This window comes from Octopus sinensis, linkage group LG2 (assembly GCF_006345805.1).
Source record: "Octopus sinensis linkage group LG2, ASM634580v1, whole genome shotgun sequence".
In the NCBI taxonomy this organism is placed as follows: Eukaryota; Metazoa; Mollusca; class Cephalopoda; order Octopoda; family Octopodidae; genus Octopus; species Octopus sinensis.
Genome location: NC_042998.1, coordinates 205091272 through 205110613, shown reverse-complemented (window position 1 = coordinate 205110613; position 19342 = coordinate 205091272). Strand labels below are relative to the sequence as shown.

General features: G+C 42.2%; 1 protein-coding gene and 1 long non-coding RNA gene across 2 annotated transcripts in view; one reads left to right on the top strand and one right to left on the bottom strand.

Moving 5' to 3' along the window:
• LOC115230528 (anoctamin-8-like) overlaps positions 1 to 19342 on the bottom strand; it is a 132401-nt gene that overhangs the window by 99002 nt on the left and 14057 nt on the right. The gene's annotated exons all lie outside the window — the stretch shown is intronic.
• LOC118762187 lies at positions 3550 to 18034 on the top strand. The gene is made up of 3 exons (XR_004997965.1): positions 3550 to 3562; positions 5808 to 5810; positions 17960 to 18034. It is a non-coding gene; the product is annotated as an uncharacterized LOC118762187 (long non-coding RNA).

The following is a 19342-nucleotide window of genomic DNA, read 5'->3' as shown; positions in this document are numbered from 1 at the left end:
TTGACACAAAGTCAGCAATTTTAAGCTTGGAGATAATTCACTGACATCAATCCCAGAACTCAACTGGTTCTTTGTAGTGCATAGCAATAATAAGAAGAAGAATCTTCACTGATTTCGGTACAAGGCCAGCAATCTGGAGGTGGGGGGAGGGGCATTAGTCAATTTCATTGATCCCAGTATTTTACTGGTATTTTATTTTATCAACAGTGAAAGGATGAAAAAAAAAAACAAAGTTGACTTCATTAGGATTTGAACTTGGAACAGAACGAGTTGGAAGCAAGACTGCAAAGTATGTCGTGTGAAGTTAAGAGAGGGTGGGGTGGGGTGGGGAGTAAAGTCAATTACATCGACCCCAGAATTTGAGAGCTAACAACAACAACAACACAACACAAACAAAGGCCACGAAAACAATCCAAAGATTGAGAATTATTTTGTTGATTTCTCACTTTTGATAAGCTGAGTAGTGGAATCAGCATCAGTTAAAGACGGTGAAACACCTACCTGGCATCTTGCAGAACTTCGGTAAACATTTACAGAATTCTTTACAATATTCTTTACTCTGAGAGAGAAGATCTTCTTGCTTAGGCTACCTGCTACCAATATCAAATGCTTATATAGAATTTCGTCATGTGTGGAGGGTTGTAGGGATGGTGGGGACTGAGCAGGTAACACTTTTGATACGACAGCAGGTAACACGAGTCAATAAAGGAGTCTTTGTGTGGTTGCAAGAAATAGCAGTTAAATCTTCCTCAAATTATATCTCACTGGTTTAGAAAAACACACAGTGAATAAAGTGGTCCTGGATGCCTTGCATACAGACAGGATGGTCATGGTTAGAACGATTTTGATCATGGGTCTGTTCACTGTAGGTTCACCTGGGGCTAAACAACCTGGTATTGGGTCTGGTAGAAACAACAGAGAAATAGAGGGAAGCTGTGAGTTGTGTGAAATGGAGAACCGAGTCGAGAAACTGCTGTTGTTGTTGTTGTTGTTTGTGGTTTCAAACATCTTGAATAAATAAACAAACAAACAAACATATTGGTCGCACAGGAACAGATTCAGCAAAACCTGATACAGCAACAACAACAATAACTGCATCAAAAAGAAAAGAAATGACAGTAACAGCTTTCTTTTTTTTCAACAAGAACAACCTTGGTGACAGCAGCTACCACCACCACCACCACTAATGCTACTACTACTACCACCACCACCACTGCTACTACTACTACCACCACCACCACTGCTACTACTACTACAGATTGGAATCAACAACGAGTGTTCATTGGAGGAAGCCTTTATAGGGTGATTCAACCAGGTAGAAATAGCAACCAAACATTCTTTGAAATCACATTTTAGTCATTCTTTTAAAACAGCACATTGGATAATGTAGTCCTAGGTACACTTATATCCGAGGTCGACTTTGCCTTTCATCCTTTCGGGGTCGATAAATATAGTACCAGTTTCGCACTGGGGTTGATGCAATCGACTTAATCCCTTTGTCTGTCCTTGTTTGTCCCCTCTATGTTTAGCCCCTATCCGATAGTTGTGGGTGCTCCATGTAATCCAGTGGGTGGTTGTTGGCGAGGGAAGGGATTGGGGATTAAACTGGCACCCCCACCCTACTCTCACCACCACCAGGTTAGCTGTGTGAAGGGAGAGGGGAGGGGATGCTAGAAACAGAACAGAACAAAAGCATTACCTGTGAAAAGGGGAAGATGACCCCAGCAAAGGGTAGGTAGGAGAGTGGAAGGGTGCTGGGTACCATTATGACAATTCCCAAGGTGGCAAGCTAGCAGAAACCAGCCGAAATGCTTAGTGGTATTGTGTCTGTCTTTACATTGAGTTCAAATTCGGCCAAGGTCGATTTTGCCTTTCATCCTTTCGAGGTCAATAAATTAAGTACCAGTTGCATACTGGGGTCGATCTAATTGACTGGGCCCTGCCCCCAAAATTTCGGGCCTTGTGCCTAGAGTAGAAAAGAATTCCCAAGAGAGTTCCTCATAGCAAGTTGTGAGTATAGACCTTTACAGTAACCCAAGAGAAACACAGACCTTAACTATAACAGCCAGTTAATCCCTTTCACTCCCAGATTTCTCTTGAAATCCATGGCTTTTATTTCAATTTAATTTTGAAAACAATAAAGAGTTTATTAAAATAATTTTGTCATTATTAAACTGGAATTTGGGTGCAGATCCCTAATGTGGGATGCAACATGCTGTGACATGTTCCCTGGCTGCAAACCCAGGTATTGCAGCCCGTAATGCAGAGAAAGAGGCCTGACTGGCTGCTATCAGTTTGTGGCAACCCCTGTCGAGATGTCTGGTGTTCTTGGACCCTGCTCTGTTGGTTTCCTTTGCAAAATTGGGATGACTGCAGCCCGTCAGAAAAATAAACCATTCGAGGTGAGATGATTGCTGCAATGAGTGGCACTGGCCATTCTCCATGGCAACACATTTGCAATCATGTCTGTGAGGCTTGACTAAACACGCCGTTTGTTCTGGGGAGTACAAACTTCTACTCTCTCCCTGCCATCTTCTGCTGCTTCACTCCCCCACCCAACCCCACCTTTTCTTTGTTTCCTTGGTGAAGTCGTTAGGAGTTTCTTTGTCTCAGTAATTCCGTCTTTTACACTTTCTTCTTTCTTTTCTTCTGTGAAAATGTGTTTCTGATAAAATGTCTTTCAGTGAAAGAGCAGAGATTTGCATGGGATTTTGAAGGAAAGCTTTAAATTCAGATCCCTTTAAAACAATAAAATTTTATGAGAGAAACAGGGTCAGCTTCAGGTGGGTTGGGGTCAAAAGGGTTAATGAGTTCCACTGCTGGTTATACGTGTTATTAGATATGTTCTGGTATGAAGACACATGGCCTGGTGGTCAGGGTAAGAGAGTAGTTTCAATTCCTAGGCCAGGCACAGGCATGGCTGGCTGGTAAGAAGCTTGCTTTCAAACCACATGGTTCCAGGTTCAGTTCCATGGCATGGTACCTTGGGCAAGTGTCTTCTACTATAGCCTCAGGTGAACCGAAGCTTTGAGTGGATTTGGTAGACAGAAACCATAAGAAGCCTGTTCAATATGTGGGTCCTTCTGCCTGGGTTTGTCCCCCCCGCCCCCACATCACTTGACAACTAGCGTTGGTATGTTTATGTCCCCATAACTTAGTGGTTTGGGAAAAAGAGACTAACAGAATAACTACCGGGTTTAAAATAAGTACAGGGGTCGATCCATTAAACTAGAAATAATTCAAGGCAGTGCTCCAGCATGGCACATCAAAAAAAATAAAGAGGCAAATTGTTGCATCTTTGAGCAAAACATTAGTGTCTTGATGTTCTGAGTGGTGGCTGAGTAGAGGTGGCAGCTCTCACTCTCACTCTCACTCCAGCTGTCACTTCATAAATGTGTCACTGGGTCAAGGATGGCACAGATGACAGGCTGTCTCTGTCGACACCTGGTGACCAGAAAAGCAACTTAAAACAATTAGCAAAAACAAGCAACATGTTACCAGGCCATAACTCACTTCCGTTTCAAATGGGTGGATGTGTGTGAGAGAGAGAGAGACAGAAAGAGTGAGAGAGAGAGAGAGTGTGAGAGAGAAAGATTGTGAGAGAAAGAGTATGAGAGAAAGAGTGTGAGAGAAAGAGTGTGAGAGAAAGAGTGTGAGAGAAAGAGTGTGAGAGAAAGAGTGTGAGAGAAAGAGTGTGAGAGAAAGAGTGTGAGAGAGAGTGAGTGTATGAGAGAGAGAGAGATAGTGTGTGTATGTGTGAGAGAGAGAGAGAGAGAGAGAGAGACGGTGTGTCTGAGAGAGGGAGTGAAAGGAAGAGTGGTATACATGAGAGAGAGAGAGAGAGAGAGAGAGAGAGAGAGAGAGAGTGTGTGTGTGTGTGTGTGTGTCAAAGAAAGAGAGAAGATTAATTGAAGAAACCCCCAAAGTGTATTTGTGTCTGAAGTAGAGAGAAGTTAGACAAGGAATGGAAACAAAAGCCTGGACTCCAAGTGACAGCAACACCAGTCCTGGCTCTTTACTAAGTCAAAATACTTTTGTTCTTTTAACAAATATAAAATATGCAGTTTACAACAATATCTGGTTGTCTTTGTGTCCAACCATCTGCCCTTCTCTCTATGCCTTTGTCTATCTATCTATCTGTCTATAAATCTGTCTGTCTGTCTGCTGCCTATCAGTTTGTTTATCTTAGCTAGCTAGGTCTGTATCAATCTACCTGTCTGTCTGTCTGTCTGTCTGTCTCTCCATCCATCCATCTATGTATCTATGAATCTTGCTCTCCACATATCTCAGATGTCTGTCTATCAGTCTATGTATATATCTATTCATTTAGATATTTATCTATCTACCTCTCTCCATCCATTTTCCAGTCCAACCAACCATCTGTCTATCCATCCATCCACCCATCCAAATAGCCATCCATCCACCTGTCTGTCTATTTATAATTTTCCTTTGAGTTTTCTGACAGAAATTATATTCACAATCAACAACATACAATTATAATCACATTGAATATTATTCATCCTATCCACCACCACCACCATCATTGCCACCACCACCACCATCATCAGCATCATAATTGTAACTGCCTTCCATCAACATTGCTGTTAACAAGACAGCAAGAGTGTCTCTATATAATTACTTTAAAGGCGGCAAGCTGGCAGAATCGTTAGCGCGCCGGGCGAAATGCTTAGCGGTATTTCGTCTGTCGTTACGTTCTGAGTTCAAATTCCGCCGAGGTCGACTTTGCCTTTCATCCATTTGGGGTCGATAAATAAAGTACCAGTTACACACTGGGGTCGATGTAATCGACTTAATCCCTTTGTCTGTCCTTGTTTGTCCTCTCTATGTTTAGCCCCTTGTGGGTAGTAAAGAAATATATATAATTACTTTATCTGCTAGAAATAACAGTTAACCGTCCTTGAAATCACATCTTACTATCTTAGAAAAAAGGAGGGATACATTGGCTAATGCAACTACATGCATTGTCTGTCTCACTCCCATAAAATACAAGAAATTCTCAAGATATCTTATACATACATGTATATAACAGTGTAAACACGACAGTGTATATAACACACAGTGTGTGTATATACGAGTGGAAGAGGCAGCGTATATAAATCAGTGTCATCATCATCATTGTTCCAACATCCTTGTTTCCATTCTTGCATGGAACCAAACTGAATTCTGTGAGGCAGATTTTCTACAGACAGGTGCCTATATATATATATATATATATATATATATATATATATATTATATATATATATATATATATATATACATATATATGTGTGAGTGTATTTGTGTGTCTGTGTTCCCCCCACCACATCACTCGACAATCAATGTTGGTGTGTTTATGCCCCCATAACTTAGCAGTTCGACAAATAAGGCTGATAGAATACTAGGCTTACAAAGAATAAGTCTTGTGGTTGATTTGTTCGGCTAAAGGTGGTGCTCCAGCATGGCCACAGTCAAAATGACAGAAACAAGTAAAAGAAAAAAAAAGTACACACACACACATACACAAAGAGAGAGGAAAACTATTGAATCGAAGCCAAGGAGTTCCTTAGCAAGGTTAGAAATGCTGACAAACATGGCATGCTTTGATTCTTCTCTGATATGAAAATCTTCAATCAAGACCAAAACTCTAACAAGAGAAATGACAGAGGATCATGTGCAGATCCTTCTGATGTCCCAAAGTGGTTCCAACACCTTGAGTGGTTTTAGGAGTGATGAGCAATGAAGGTCATGTCGTGGTGGCTCACATCTCTCCACAGAGTCTCGGAATTAATGTCATGGTCCTAAAGACAGTTGTTAATCCCTGGATGGATGAGGTATGCAGTGGAAGAGCATTTACGTTTCACAAAGCCCATAAAGCCTAAGAATGGATGTCACACAATCTTTACGATCAGGTAACGCCAAATTTTTGGCCTCCAAACTCGCCAAATTTAAATCCCAAGAACTACTACATTCGGAGGATTGTTGAAAGACTTATTGCCATTCTCACAATAATATAGCTGCACTGAATAGCGCCATTGATGTCTGAAATGGAAAAAGGATCTTTTATTGAGGTCAATGATTCCAGTTCTGCATTGAATCAATTGTCAAAGCCAAAGGTGGATTCATAGAATAAGATTATGAGAAGTTTATTGAGGACATGTACGCACATTCTTAATAAAAATACATTTAATTTTATAAGACTAGAGTTGTTTTATTAAATTGCCAGATATATCCAGGAATACAAGTTCTGATCCAAAAGTACAGGACTGGTGCCATAAAAAGACAGCCACAACATGCATCAACTTGGCATTTAATGGTCTTTGAGGTTGTCCCCTTCTGGAGCCACACACTTTCTCCAGCATCATTTCCATTGATGGAAACAAGTGTTCTTGGAACTCCTTTTGGGGATAGTGAGCATCTCCCTCATCACATTCTCTTTGATTTCCTTGACATTTGTTCCTTCCAAATGGAATTTGGTTTTTGGAAAGATTCTTGGTCATAATTTTCAAGCCATGTCTCATTAAACACACACACACACACACACACACACACATTCACTGTCATGGTCACTGATGGAACGTCTGTGGTGTGCGTACACAACCACACTCTACACATTTTACTTTCAAGCACAGCTATAAACAACACAAGGAAGGAGGAGACCGAGGGAGACATGGGATGAAGTGGTAAGGACCAATCTCAGGAAGTTGGGGCCACATGGGGGAAATGACCATGGACTGAGATGTCTGACGATATGAAGTTCTTGAGAAGACCTGCCCACATCAGTGAAACTGAGTTCTAGAAGCCCTGTGTGCCCCACCCTCACTTAACAAGAAAACTTCTCACACACTCTACCTCAACAAACCAAACTACATCTCTTCTTTTCCTCGCAATTCCACTTCATGCACTACGCTTATCTCTCACTCCTCAATCCTGTCCACTTCCCCCTGTGCCACTGTATCATTGCTCTCTGCTAGCTTCTGACCTGTGTGTTCCACCCATGACCTGTCTCACTGTATCATTGCGTATGCCTGGCACTTTGCCACCATCTCTATCCTGCTGTCTCCCACTCTCTCTCTCTCTCTCTCTCTCTCCACTTCCTTCGGGTTGGGTAACCATGTATCTCCTTTGTGGCAGCACACCTGTTTCTTTCCTCATTCCTGATCTCTCCCTCTCTCTCCCCCACCGGTCAGGTAACCTTGTAACTCATCTACAGCAAGACACCTGTATCTGTCTCACCACAACCTTTCATCATCCAACACAAGATCACCTCTTCCAATGCCCCCTCCCCTCTCAAAAGTTATTTTTCTTTGTTTTGCAAGTACTTGGTGACCCTGTCAGTGTAGGTGCCACTTAAAAGCACCCAGTCAATACTGCAAAATGGTTGGTGTTAGGAAGAGCATCCAGCTGTAAAAACCTTGCCACATAAAAAGCACTAAGTCCACTTTGCTGAGTGGTTGGTGTTAGGAAGGGCATCCAGCTGTAAAAACCTTGCCACATAAAAAGCACTAAGTCCACTTTGCTGAGTGGTTGGTGTTAGGAAGAGCATCCAGCTGTAAAAACCTTGCCACATAAAAAGCACTAAGTCCACTTTGCTGAGTGGTTGGTGTTAGGAAGGGCATCCAGCTGTAAAAATCCTGCCAAAACAGTTACAGAAGTTTGGTGCAGGCTCCAGCCTGGCCGGCTCTTGTGAAACCGTCCCACCTATGCTAGAATGGGAGGTGGACATTAAATAATGATGATGAGATGTGTGTATGCATATATGCATACATAGGTGTAGAAGTGGCTGCGTGGTAAGTAGCTTGCTTACAAACCACATGGTTCCGGGTTCAGTCCCACTACGTCACACCTTGGGCAAGTGTCTTCTACTATAGCCTCAGGCCGACCAAAGCCTTGTGAGTGGATTTGGTAGATGGAAACTGAAAGAAACCCGCCGTATATATGTGTGTGTGTGTGTATGTTTGTCCCCCCAACATCACTTGACAACCGATGCTGGTATGTTTACGTACCCGTAACGTAGCGGTTCGGCAAAAGAGACCGATAGAATAAGTACTAGGCTTCCAAAGAATAAGTCCTGGGGTCGATTTGCTTGACTAAAGGTGGTGCTCCAGCATGGCCACAGTCAAATGACTGAAACAAGTAAAAGAGTATATATATATATAAAATATATATATATATATATATATATCTCCACATTTTACATGTGTAAGTATGCTAATCACACCAATTTTCTAATGAAGCAGAGGAACATACCACAGACTAATTAGTACATCGTTAGACATTAGTTTTCTTGACTGCTGACTGAAGAGCTATTTCATAAAACATCCATCTATGTTTAAATCTCACCAAGGCCAGTCTTTCATCTTTGTGGAATCAGTGAAATAATAATCCAGTAAAAAATGGTAAAACCTGAAATAGCATCTCAGAGATTGTGCTTAAAATCGATGAAAGCCAGCGTTTAGATGTGTTTTGATTAAAGTTTATAGCAACATGACCGATGGCATGAGCTGAGACAGGGGCAGATATACAGCTGCTGCTGCTGCTGCTGCTACTACTACTGTTGTATGTAGAACTCGTAAAGTTAAGATTAGAACAATTTTCATGAGAGAGACTGGAAATGAACCAAATCATTAAAATTAGCAATCACATCATTGATGGTGATGATAATGATGAGGATGGTGGCAGTGGTGGTGATGATGATGATGGTAAAAGGACATTGACATTTAGACAGTTCTAAAAAAAAAAATATCAGTTTTCTACCTTTTCTGAGGTATATATATTCACACATACACACATACACATACATACCAACACACAGACACACATGCGTGTATACATGTGTGAAGCAGGCAGTGAATGCTAACATATGCAATTTAGTGTGTGTGTTCATGTGATTATGTGTGTGCATATATGTATCATCATCATCCTCATCATCGTTTAACGTCCGTTTTCCATGCTGGCATGGGTTGGACGATTTGACTGAGGTCTGGCGAGCCAGATGGCTGCACCAGGCTCCAATCTTGATCTGGCAGAGTTTCTACAGCTGGATGCCCTTCCTAGCGCCAACCACTCCGAGAGTGTAGTGGGTGCTTTTATGTGCCACCAGCACGAGGGCCAGTCAGGCGGCACTGGCAACGGCCATGCTCAAATGGTGCTTTTTACATGCCACTGGCATGGAAACCAGTTAGCCGCTCTTGCAATGATCACGCTTTGTCGAACCGCTAGATTACAGGGATGTGAACTCACCAACATTGGTTCTCAAGCAATGGTGAGAGTGACACACACACAACAGGCTTCTTTCAGTTTCCATCTACCAAATCCACTCAGAAGGCTTTGGTTGGCCTGAGGCCATAGTAGAAGACACTTGCCCAAGGTGCCATGCAGTGGGAATGAACCCGGAACCATGTGGTTGGGAAGCAAGCTACTTACCACACAGCCACTCCTGCACCTACATTGACTTTTTTTTTTGTTCTTCAGCTTATGTCACTTTACAAGTTTGTAAATAAATGTTGATAACAGCTGTTCTCTTATCTTTGTATGTGTCGGTATGTCTATCTCTCTCTCTCTCTCTCTCAGATTGTTAACTACCTCGAAATCCATCAGTCGGTCTACCAATTATCAATTATGTATCTATCTGTCTATTTGTGGATCTATATTCAATAATGTATTGATTAACACCTATAAATGCATTCATATAAAGTCATGCTTTCATCTGTGAATATATAGGGAGAGTTCACAACAAAAAAAACAAAAGACGAAGACAGGTGGTGTACAAAACAAACAGATGTATTAGTATAACGCTCAGGAATTGAAAAAGTCTTTTACGTTTCGAGTCTACGCTCTTCTACAGAAAGGGACACAGAAAAAACAAGGAGAGAAAAAAATGTGTGTAGTGGCTAACGATGTGTGTGTGAGTGTGTGTGAATGTGTGTGTGTACAAACATGCACATATATACATGTGTGTGTGTGTGTGTGTGTGTGCTATATCTGACACAAATGTCTCAGTTATGGCTGGATGTCCATCCTAACACCAGCCATTTTACAGAGGCCACTGGTACCATGGCACCACCACAAGAGACACACTAAAAGCTCCTCTTTACACTCTCTTGTCGCTGATTAATTCCCAAATTACTTCATTCACTGATATTTTTTCATGACATCAACACTAGTGAGGAGGTTGCCTGTCTGCCTACACACACACACACACACGTGTGTGTGTGTGTGTGTGGCTGTGTGGTAAGAGGTTTGCTTCCCAACCACATGGTTCCAGGTTCAGTCTCACTGGCACCTTGGACAAGTCTTGTACTATGGAAGCACTCCGTCGGTTACGACGACGAGGGTTCCGGTTGATCCGATCAACGGAACAGCCTGCTCGTGAAATTAACGTGTAAGTGGCTGAGCACTCCACAGACACGTGCACCCTTAACGTAGTTCTCGGGGATATTCAGCGTGACACAGAGAGTGACAAGGCCGGCCCCTTGAAATACAGGTACAACAGAAACAAGAAGTAAGAGTGAGAGAAAGTTGTGGTGAAAGAGTACAGCAGGGATCACCACCACCCCCTGCCGGAGCCTCGTGGAGCTTTAGGTGTTTTCGCTCAATAAACACTCACAACGCCCGGTCTGGGAATCGAAACCGCGATCCTACGACCGTGAGTCCGCTGCCCTAACCACTGGGCCATTGCGCCTCCACTTCTTGTACTATAGCCCTAGGCTGACCAAAACTTTGTGAGTGGATTGAATAGAAGAAAACTGGAAGAAGCTCATTGTATATGTGTGTATATATGTATGTGTGTGTGTGTGTGTGTTTGTGTCTTTTTGTTTTGACACAGGATATTGTGGTAAATGAATGTCACTCATTTCCAATATTCTGTTAAAAATGTCTAACCATTGGGAAATATTACCTATTTCTTTACTACCCATAAGGGGCCAAACACAGAGAGAACAAGGACAGGACAAACGGACCAAGTCGATTACATCGACCCCAGTGCGCAACTGGTACTTAATTTATCGACCCCGAAAGGATGAAAGGCAAAGTTGACCTTGGCGGAATTTGAACTCAGAGTGTAACAGCAGACGAAACACTGCTAAGCATTTCACCTGCCGTGCTAACGATTCTGCCAGCTCACCACCTATTGGGAAATATTACCTTGCTAGGAAACAGGTCAAGGATGGTGCCAGAAAGGGCATCTGGCCATAGAATTTCTACCTCAACAAATTCCATCTGACCCAAGCAAGCATGGAAAAGCAGACTTCACAAGCAATACACACACAAACAGGTATGTATATCATCCTTAACATTTTTACATCTGCTTTTCCATGCTAGTATGGATTGGAAGAGACTTCTCCATCCACAACAGCTTCCTACTTGTTATAGTCTGTGGTCATTTCATTTATCAAATACAACATTATGACACTCAGCTTCCACTATTTCTTCCAATGTCTACCTTGGTCTTCATCTTTTACAGGTTCCTTCATTTAAATTTCTCGACATGTTTTTATGCAACAATGTTTTCCATACACATGATTATCATCCTTTAACATCCGTTTTCCATGCTGGCATGAGTTGGATGGTTTGATAGAACCCAATAAACTACAGGACTAAGCCAAGCTCCAATGTCAGCTTTGGCATGGATTCTATGGCTGGGTGTCCTTCCTAAGGCCAACCTCTTTGAAAAATGGACTGGAAGCTTTTGATGTGGCACCAGCAGCAGTGAGGTCACCAAATAGCTTGCAAAATAAGGACAGAAAAGCACAATTGACTGAGGGTTGGAGAGGCTATTTGAGAAAGGGGGAGGTGGCTTCATGCCAGGTTTTGAAAGGCTAAACTACAACAGACGGACAGGTACAGGTATTTTACTATAGAGGAGACACATGGCTACTCTGCATTACATAAGAGTGGGCAGTAGTAACTGGAAAGAAGATGAAGATGGTGGTGACAGGGTGTGAGAGCAAACTCTCAAGGTAAAAACAGGTGAGTACAAGAGAGAGAGAGAGAGAGTGAAGGTGAATTCTGCTTATCCTCAGATTTTGTTGCAGTCCATTTGTCGTTCATTAGTCATCCAGTGGAACATTCGCATTTCATTTCTTTCCCACCCTCACATGTAGTTCCATGCTCCATACCACATGACTCACAACAATGCAATGACACTCTTTCTACACAAGCAACATTCAACCAACCCAGCACTGAACAATTTCTATTCGAGTCTTGTATCAGCCTCAATTAGGTTCCCTAAAGAACCCAAGCTGTTAATTACCTTTAGGGGTTGTTCTCACCATTAACCACGCCTGTCCACCTGTCACATACAATCCCCAACTTTGTCCACCCTCCTCTGGCCCCACCACACCTCTTGAGTGCAGACAGTTTGTGTTGTGTACACCTTATAGAATTCCTACCCCTTCTGAATACCAACCAGGACCCTAACTTCCCTGATAGGGTCCTGTCTGCTTTACTGATAAATGGTTTTGCTTATTGTGGGTTTACTTTCGGTCTCTCAAATGGCATACAAAATTCTTGCAGAAAACCAATCTTGAACCCCTCTGATATGACCTGGAGGAACTATGATAAAAAGAAAGGGGCTAAGATCCAAACCCTGTTGAATACCTATCGGCATGCTAAATGTCTTATTTCTAACTCTTACCTAGTGTCTCTGTGTACATGGCTTGCATGGCTCTCATAAGCTATTCCTTTACACTTAGTTACATAGACATCAAAGGATAAAGATAAGCTCAGACAACACAGAGTCAAGAAGCCTCTTTAGTCTTAGCAGAAACTGGACAACCTCTCTGGTGCTGGTGCTACAATAACATGCACCCAATGAACTCAGTAACATGGTTGGTGTTAGAAAGGGCATCCAGCCATAGAATCCATGTTAAAAATGGAATGTAAAAGTGACTTATTTATGTTTGTGTGTGTGTGTATACACAACACAGATAAATGTATATAAATAATCCATACATGCACACACAGGTGTACATATGCATACATACACATGCATACACGATGGTGGTGGTGGACATCCATTGAGGTATATAATATTTGGATATCACCTGATTATTAATATAAACTTTCTGTCTTACAATTCTCCTCCCTCCATTACTCTCCTCTATTACTCATCCCTCCTCACTTCCTTCATCAATTTGCTCTCCTATCATATCTCTGTCTCTTTCACATCACACTACCTGTGTACTGACGGCATATATGTAGGCATGTAATATGAGTGTGTGTGTGTGTGTGTGTGTAGCCATATGGGGTTAAATGTTTTCTAGGTGAGAAACAAACACTTTGGCAATGTTCCCATTTCAACAGTGTTGTTGTTTAACCCAAGGCTGGTTTTACACCACCAGACTTAAAAATCAAAGACATTCCAACCAGAGCCATCTGTCTTTTCAATATCCAAAGCCATATTGTCCACTATGGCTTTTATTTTTTCAGAAATTAGGTGGTGATTTGAGGGAGATTTGGTTGTCATTTCTAGCAAGTTGGGTGACTATGTAATAGTCTCTACATTGCATAACTCAGTTCTAGAGATAAATGAGATGCTGTGACATTCATGCCTTTCCCAGCAACGATTGGACTCGAGATTCAATTTATTAGGTTTTTAACATTTTTGTCATGCTTCGTGTGACAAGAAGGGCCACACCATCACATTGTGATTTAAAGGGTCACTGGAGGCAGGGAGGGGATGATGAAGAAACAAAGGATGAGGGGTTACTACTAACCTCTACTTTAATCCCTTCAAGTAACCCAGCTGGGGCTGATATCGCCACAACACAAAGTCATTCAAACTGCTAGAAATAACAGCTAACTCTCCATCAAATTACACCCAATTATCTTAGAAATAGAATATATTATGTAATCTAGTAGTAGTGGCTATACTTACACTTTGTGAAGATAGATGGAATGGTCATAGTTGGAACAGCTTTGATTTATAAGCTTGTACTGAGATTAAACATCAACAGCAGCATAAAACTCACTATTATAAAGGAAACCATTTCCACCACCACCACCATCACCACCACCACCATCACCACCACCACCACCATACATCATTCTTGTAACAGGTAAGCTCTAAGCTCAACAACTGTTGTTTTCCTTCCTACAAGAAATACCCCCCCTCCACCACGACCACCACCACCAAAATGGTGGTTGTTTATATTACTGTGAAATACTACAGGGTGTAGCAGGGGAAGAGGGTTGTAAAGGAGGTGAGGGGTATTTGTGATAAACAGGTAAATACTGTGGTACCCAGGGTTCTGTGGAAGAGAGAGAGACTGGAGGGAAGACAAAAAAAAGGGGGGAAAGTTAAAAATGTATATACATCATCAATCAGCAGCAGCAGTGGATAAGTCCATCAAAAGCAAATGACAGATAAATATATGGTTTACTTGTGAAATGAGGATATCAAAACAAGCAGGTCTGCCAAAATAACACACACACACACACACACACACACGAATGGATGTGTGTGTGTGCACTTGCATACCCACCTATGTACACAACAGGTACACATCTTTGCATTCTATGATTAATCAACAGAAGTCAGAGAGTGACTCAAAGAACGAAAGTTTCATGCATTGCCATTTATCAATCTGGTTCCAAATGGTGTTTTGAGTTCTATTTTCCTGTTTGTACCACTAAACCATTTCTACCAACATATATTCACACACACACACACACATACAGTCACAACAATTGTATACACACACACACACACACACACAAACCCATACAAGCAGACATACAGTTCTTAAGTTTCTTTTAAACATCACAACCAAGTCCAGACTGGAGCACTATTTTCTGCACACACACACACACGTCTATATATATCAGCCGAAATTGCGAGGATGATCCGGTTCTTGACCGAGGATAAAAGGCTTCGAATGACCCGTCCGTGTTTTTTGTATCACTTATCTGAATGTTTTGTTGTCCTTTTTGTATCACCTAGTTATCCGGATGTTTTGCGTTCTTCATCATCATCATCATTGTTTAACGTCCGCTTTCCATGCTAGCATGGGTTGGACGGTTCAACTGGGGTCTGGGAAGCCAGAAGGCTGCACCAGGCCCAGTCTGATCTGGCAATGTTTCTACGGCTGGATGTCCTTCCTAACGCCAACCACTCCGTGAGTGTAGTGGGTGCTTTTTACGTGCCACCGGCACAGGTGGAAGACGAGCCTGGCAAATGGCCACGATTGGATGGTGCTTTTTATGTGCCACCGGCACGGAGACCAGACGAAGCTGGCAATGACCACGGTTGGATGGTGCTTTTTACATGCCACCGGCATGGAAGCCAGTCAGGGCGGCGCTGGCTATGGCCACGTTCGGACGGTTCTCTTACGTGCCACCAGCACTGGTATCACAGCTACAAATTCCACTGATGTTGATCGATTTTGATTTTGATTTTCACATGCCTCAACAAGTCTTCACAAGTGGAGCTTTGTGTCCCAAGAAGGAAAGGTATGCATAAGTGGACTGGCTACATCCCAGGTAGAGGCCATGGAATTATGGCCTCACTTGTCCTGCCGGGTCTTCTCACGCACAGCATACTTCCAAAGGTCTCGGTCTCTAGTCATTTCCTCGGTGAGACCTAAAGTTCAAAGGTCGTGCTTCACCACCTCGTACCAGGTTTTCCTGGGTCTGCCTCTTCCGCAGGTTCCCTCAACCGCTAGGGTGTGGCACTTTTTCACACAACTATCTTCATCCATTCTCGCCACATGCCCATACCAGCGCAAACGTCTCTCTTGCACACCACAACTGATGCTTCTTAGGTTCAACTTTTCTCTCAAGGTACTTACACTCTGTCGAGTATGAACACTGACATTACACATCCATCGGAGCATACTGGCTTCATTTCTTGTGAGCTTATGCATATCCTCAGCAGTCACGGCCCATGTTTCACTGCCATGTAGTATGGCTGTTCGTACACATGCATCATACAGTCTGCCTTTTACTCTGAGTGAGAGGCCTTTTGTCACCAGCAGAGGTAAGAGTTCTCTGAGCTTTGCCCAGGCTATTCTTATTCTAGCAGCTACGCTTCCATCGCACCCTCCCCCGCTACTGACTTGGTCACCTAGGTAACGGAAGCTATCAACTATTTCTAGTTTTTCTCCCTGGAAAGTGGCAGAAGTTGGTCTCTGCACATTTTCAGTATTTATTGCTCCTGAGCATCTGCCACAAACAAAAACTATCTTCCCAGTTAGCCTTCCTTTGACATTGCTGCATCTTTTATGTGTCCATAGCTTACACTTGGTACATCTTATAGAGTTTCTACCTACGCCTTTTCTACAGATCGAGCAGGGACATCTACCTGAAGGCGTTTGTGATTTGTCTACCTTCCTACTTATTAGGACTTTGGTTTTAGCTAGGTTGACTCTAAGGCCCTTCGATTCTAATCCTTGCTTCCACACCTGAAACTTCTCCAGTTCTGATAGTGACTCAGCAATTAGAGCAAGGTCATCAGCATAGAGGAGCTCCCAGAAGCATCCTGTCCTGAATTCCTCTGTTATTGCCTGGAGAACTATGATAAATAGGAGGGGGCTGAGTACTGAGCCTTGGTGGACCCCTACCTCTACCCGGAATTCTTCACTGTACACATTGCCAACCCTCACCTTACTGACGGCATCCCTGTACATGGCTTGCACAGCTCTCAATAACCATTCATCTATCCCTAGTTTCCTCATTAACCACCAGATAAGGGATCGGGGGACCCTGTCAAAGGCTTTCTCCATGTCAACGAAAGCCAGGTACAGAGGTTTATCTTTGGCTAGGTATTTCTCCTGCAACTGCCTTACCAGGAATATAGCATCAGTGGTGCTTTTCCCTGGCACGAACCCAAACTGCATCTCATCTAAACTGACTCTTTCTCTAATTAGTTGGGCTATGACCCTCTCCATGACCTTCATTACCTGATCCAGCAACTTGATACCTCTGTAATTATTTGTATCTAAGGCGTCACCTTTACTTTTGTAGCAGTTGACTATGGTGCTGCTAAACCAGTCATTGGGTATGACTCATTCGTGTATCACCTGGTTAACTATAGGAGTGACTAGGCTATAGCCAACACTGCCAGATATTTTGAGCATCTCTGCAGTAATTCCTGATGGGCCAGGGGCTTTCCCTGTCTTCATACTCTTGATTGCTTTAAGTACCAAGGTACTGTCAATTCAGATAGCTGGTCCCTCTGTTAGGTCGACATTTGGCAGACTCTCTTTATCCCATTCATTTTCCTCATTCAGCAACCTTTCATAGTGGCGTCTCCAAACCTCTCTCTTTGCATCCTCATTTAGCGCAAGTGAACCATCATCCATGCGAACACATTTCTCTCCTACCACATCACGATTCTCTCTCACACACTGTCTTGCAACTCGAAATACTTCAAGTCTTTCGTCCTCACGGCTCAGAACATTGGCAAATTTTTTCTTATCTGCTTCCCCTCTGGCTAAATAAACCTGTCTCTTAGCTTCCCTTCTGGCGGTCTGATACAATTCCTTGCTACCTCCATTCTTCCAGTCCCTCCAAGCCTGTTTCTTTTGTCTAATAGCCCTGTCAACCACATTGTTCCACCTGTTGCCTTGGGTCAAGATGGGACTTTGCACCAACCACAGATCTGGTTAGTGGCTCTCAGCAGGTTAGTGGCTCTGGCTGAAAAAAACTGGAACAAGAATTCTTCCAAGGGTCCTCGATGCATGACCAGTAAACAAATGTCACCTTAGTCAGCTGGCTACGGACAGTTAACACTTTCCATTATACACAGCAAAACAAGCTGTGAGTTTCCATATAATAATAATAATAATGATGATGATGATGGTGATTTCTTTTATTGGCCAAGACATGGAGGAGAATATCAAAGGACAAGTTACAGTATGAAAAAATTACAAAAACTACAACATGTGGGGTTAATATCAATCAAGGAGAGATACTGCCACACTAAAAGATATACCAAAAGATATATAATAGAAAGTAGAGATATAAATAAATAGAATCCCCAATAGTGGGGCAGTCCACTTAGGGTAATCCAGGATAAACCCCACACAAAAATCCCGAATTACCCTGCCAAGGCATGGGAAAGTGCCCTCTTCCAGTTTCTTTCCTCCTGCTTGGAAAAGTGTATTCAGAGTAGAAAATGCAACCCTTAAAATTTGAAATTGCAAGAATTTGGAATATGAAAAGTGTAAAGGTTGTGGCTATAATAATAATTGGTGCCTTGGGAACTGTGAGCAAAGATATAAAGAAATGGTTGAAAGAGACTGGAATAGAATGTCCAGTAGAGCTCCTATAAAAAATTGCCTTTTAGGGACAGGAAAGATTATCTGGAGGGTCTTAAGCACTTGAAAGACTATTGAAAGCTTATGGTTATCTGAGGTTACAGGTGGTAATCCACTACCCACATAAATTCTACTGGGAATAAGAATGAACCAGTGTCAAATCAACAATAATGATAATATACAGGTAACCAAAGAACATCATATTGAACACTTTTGAAAGTCCATCTTCAATTGAATATAATTCCAGTTCCAACACGGATTTTAATAAGGTTTCTTCTTTCTTCTTTGCAAAGTTTGTGTTCTGATAATGGAAAACATGTGTTGGAATAGAACAAAAGAGGTTAGAAGATGATTACAATAACCCCCCCCCTTCTTCTTTCAGTTTAATTTTGTTTTGCATTTCCATGCAACAGTCAACACTCTTGAAAGGAACTGTTAAGGAATTTTGAAGGACCTGTTGTTGCCATTGGAGAACGAATGTTGAAAGCAATGGAGATTTGCAGAATTGTTAGGTTTGCAACACAAACTGATAATTCAATATTTCATCTCTTGTAAGGATGCTGCCTCTCTTTCAACTCCTCTAAACAATTTCCAGTCTCCAGCATCAACATTCAGTCTGATATATTTACACTGGAATTCCCACCTCGTAATTATTTCAAATAGTTTCTTTTACAAATAATTCTCTCTAAGCTAAATATGTGGACACAGTCGTAACTATTGTGTTTGATGCAAATGGCATTGCTGAGTTATATCTCCTCTTCAGCAGCAGAAACCAGAGAGGGAGACACTGTGAATTGACATGAGAGACGGGTCCCACCTCTTGATGATATTCGCTTCATCGTTCAATGACTGGTTGAGCTATTCTATGGCTTGCTGTAAATAACATGCACGGTGACAGTGTTAAGCAATGGTGTGTAGAAATACAAACTTGTTACCAGTTCTAATATGCTTCCGGCATATTTGGACCCGTAAGAAAGCCATTCACTGTATTTTGTCATGGAGAAGATTCCTCTCTGCAGACAAATTGGTGTGAATAAAGTGAGACAGTTGTTTAGAAATTATCCCAGCTAGCAATAATGTCT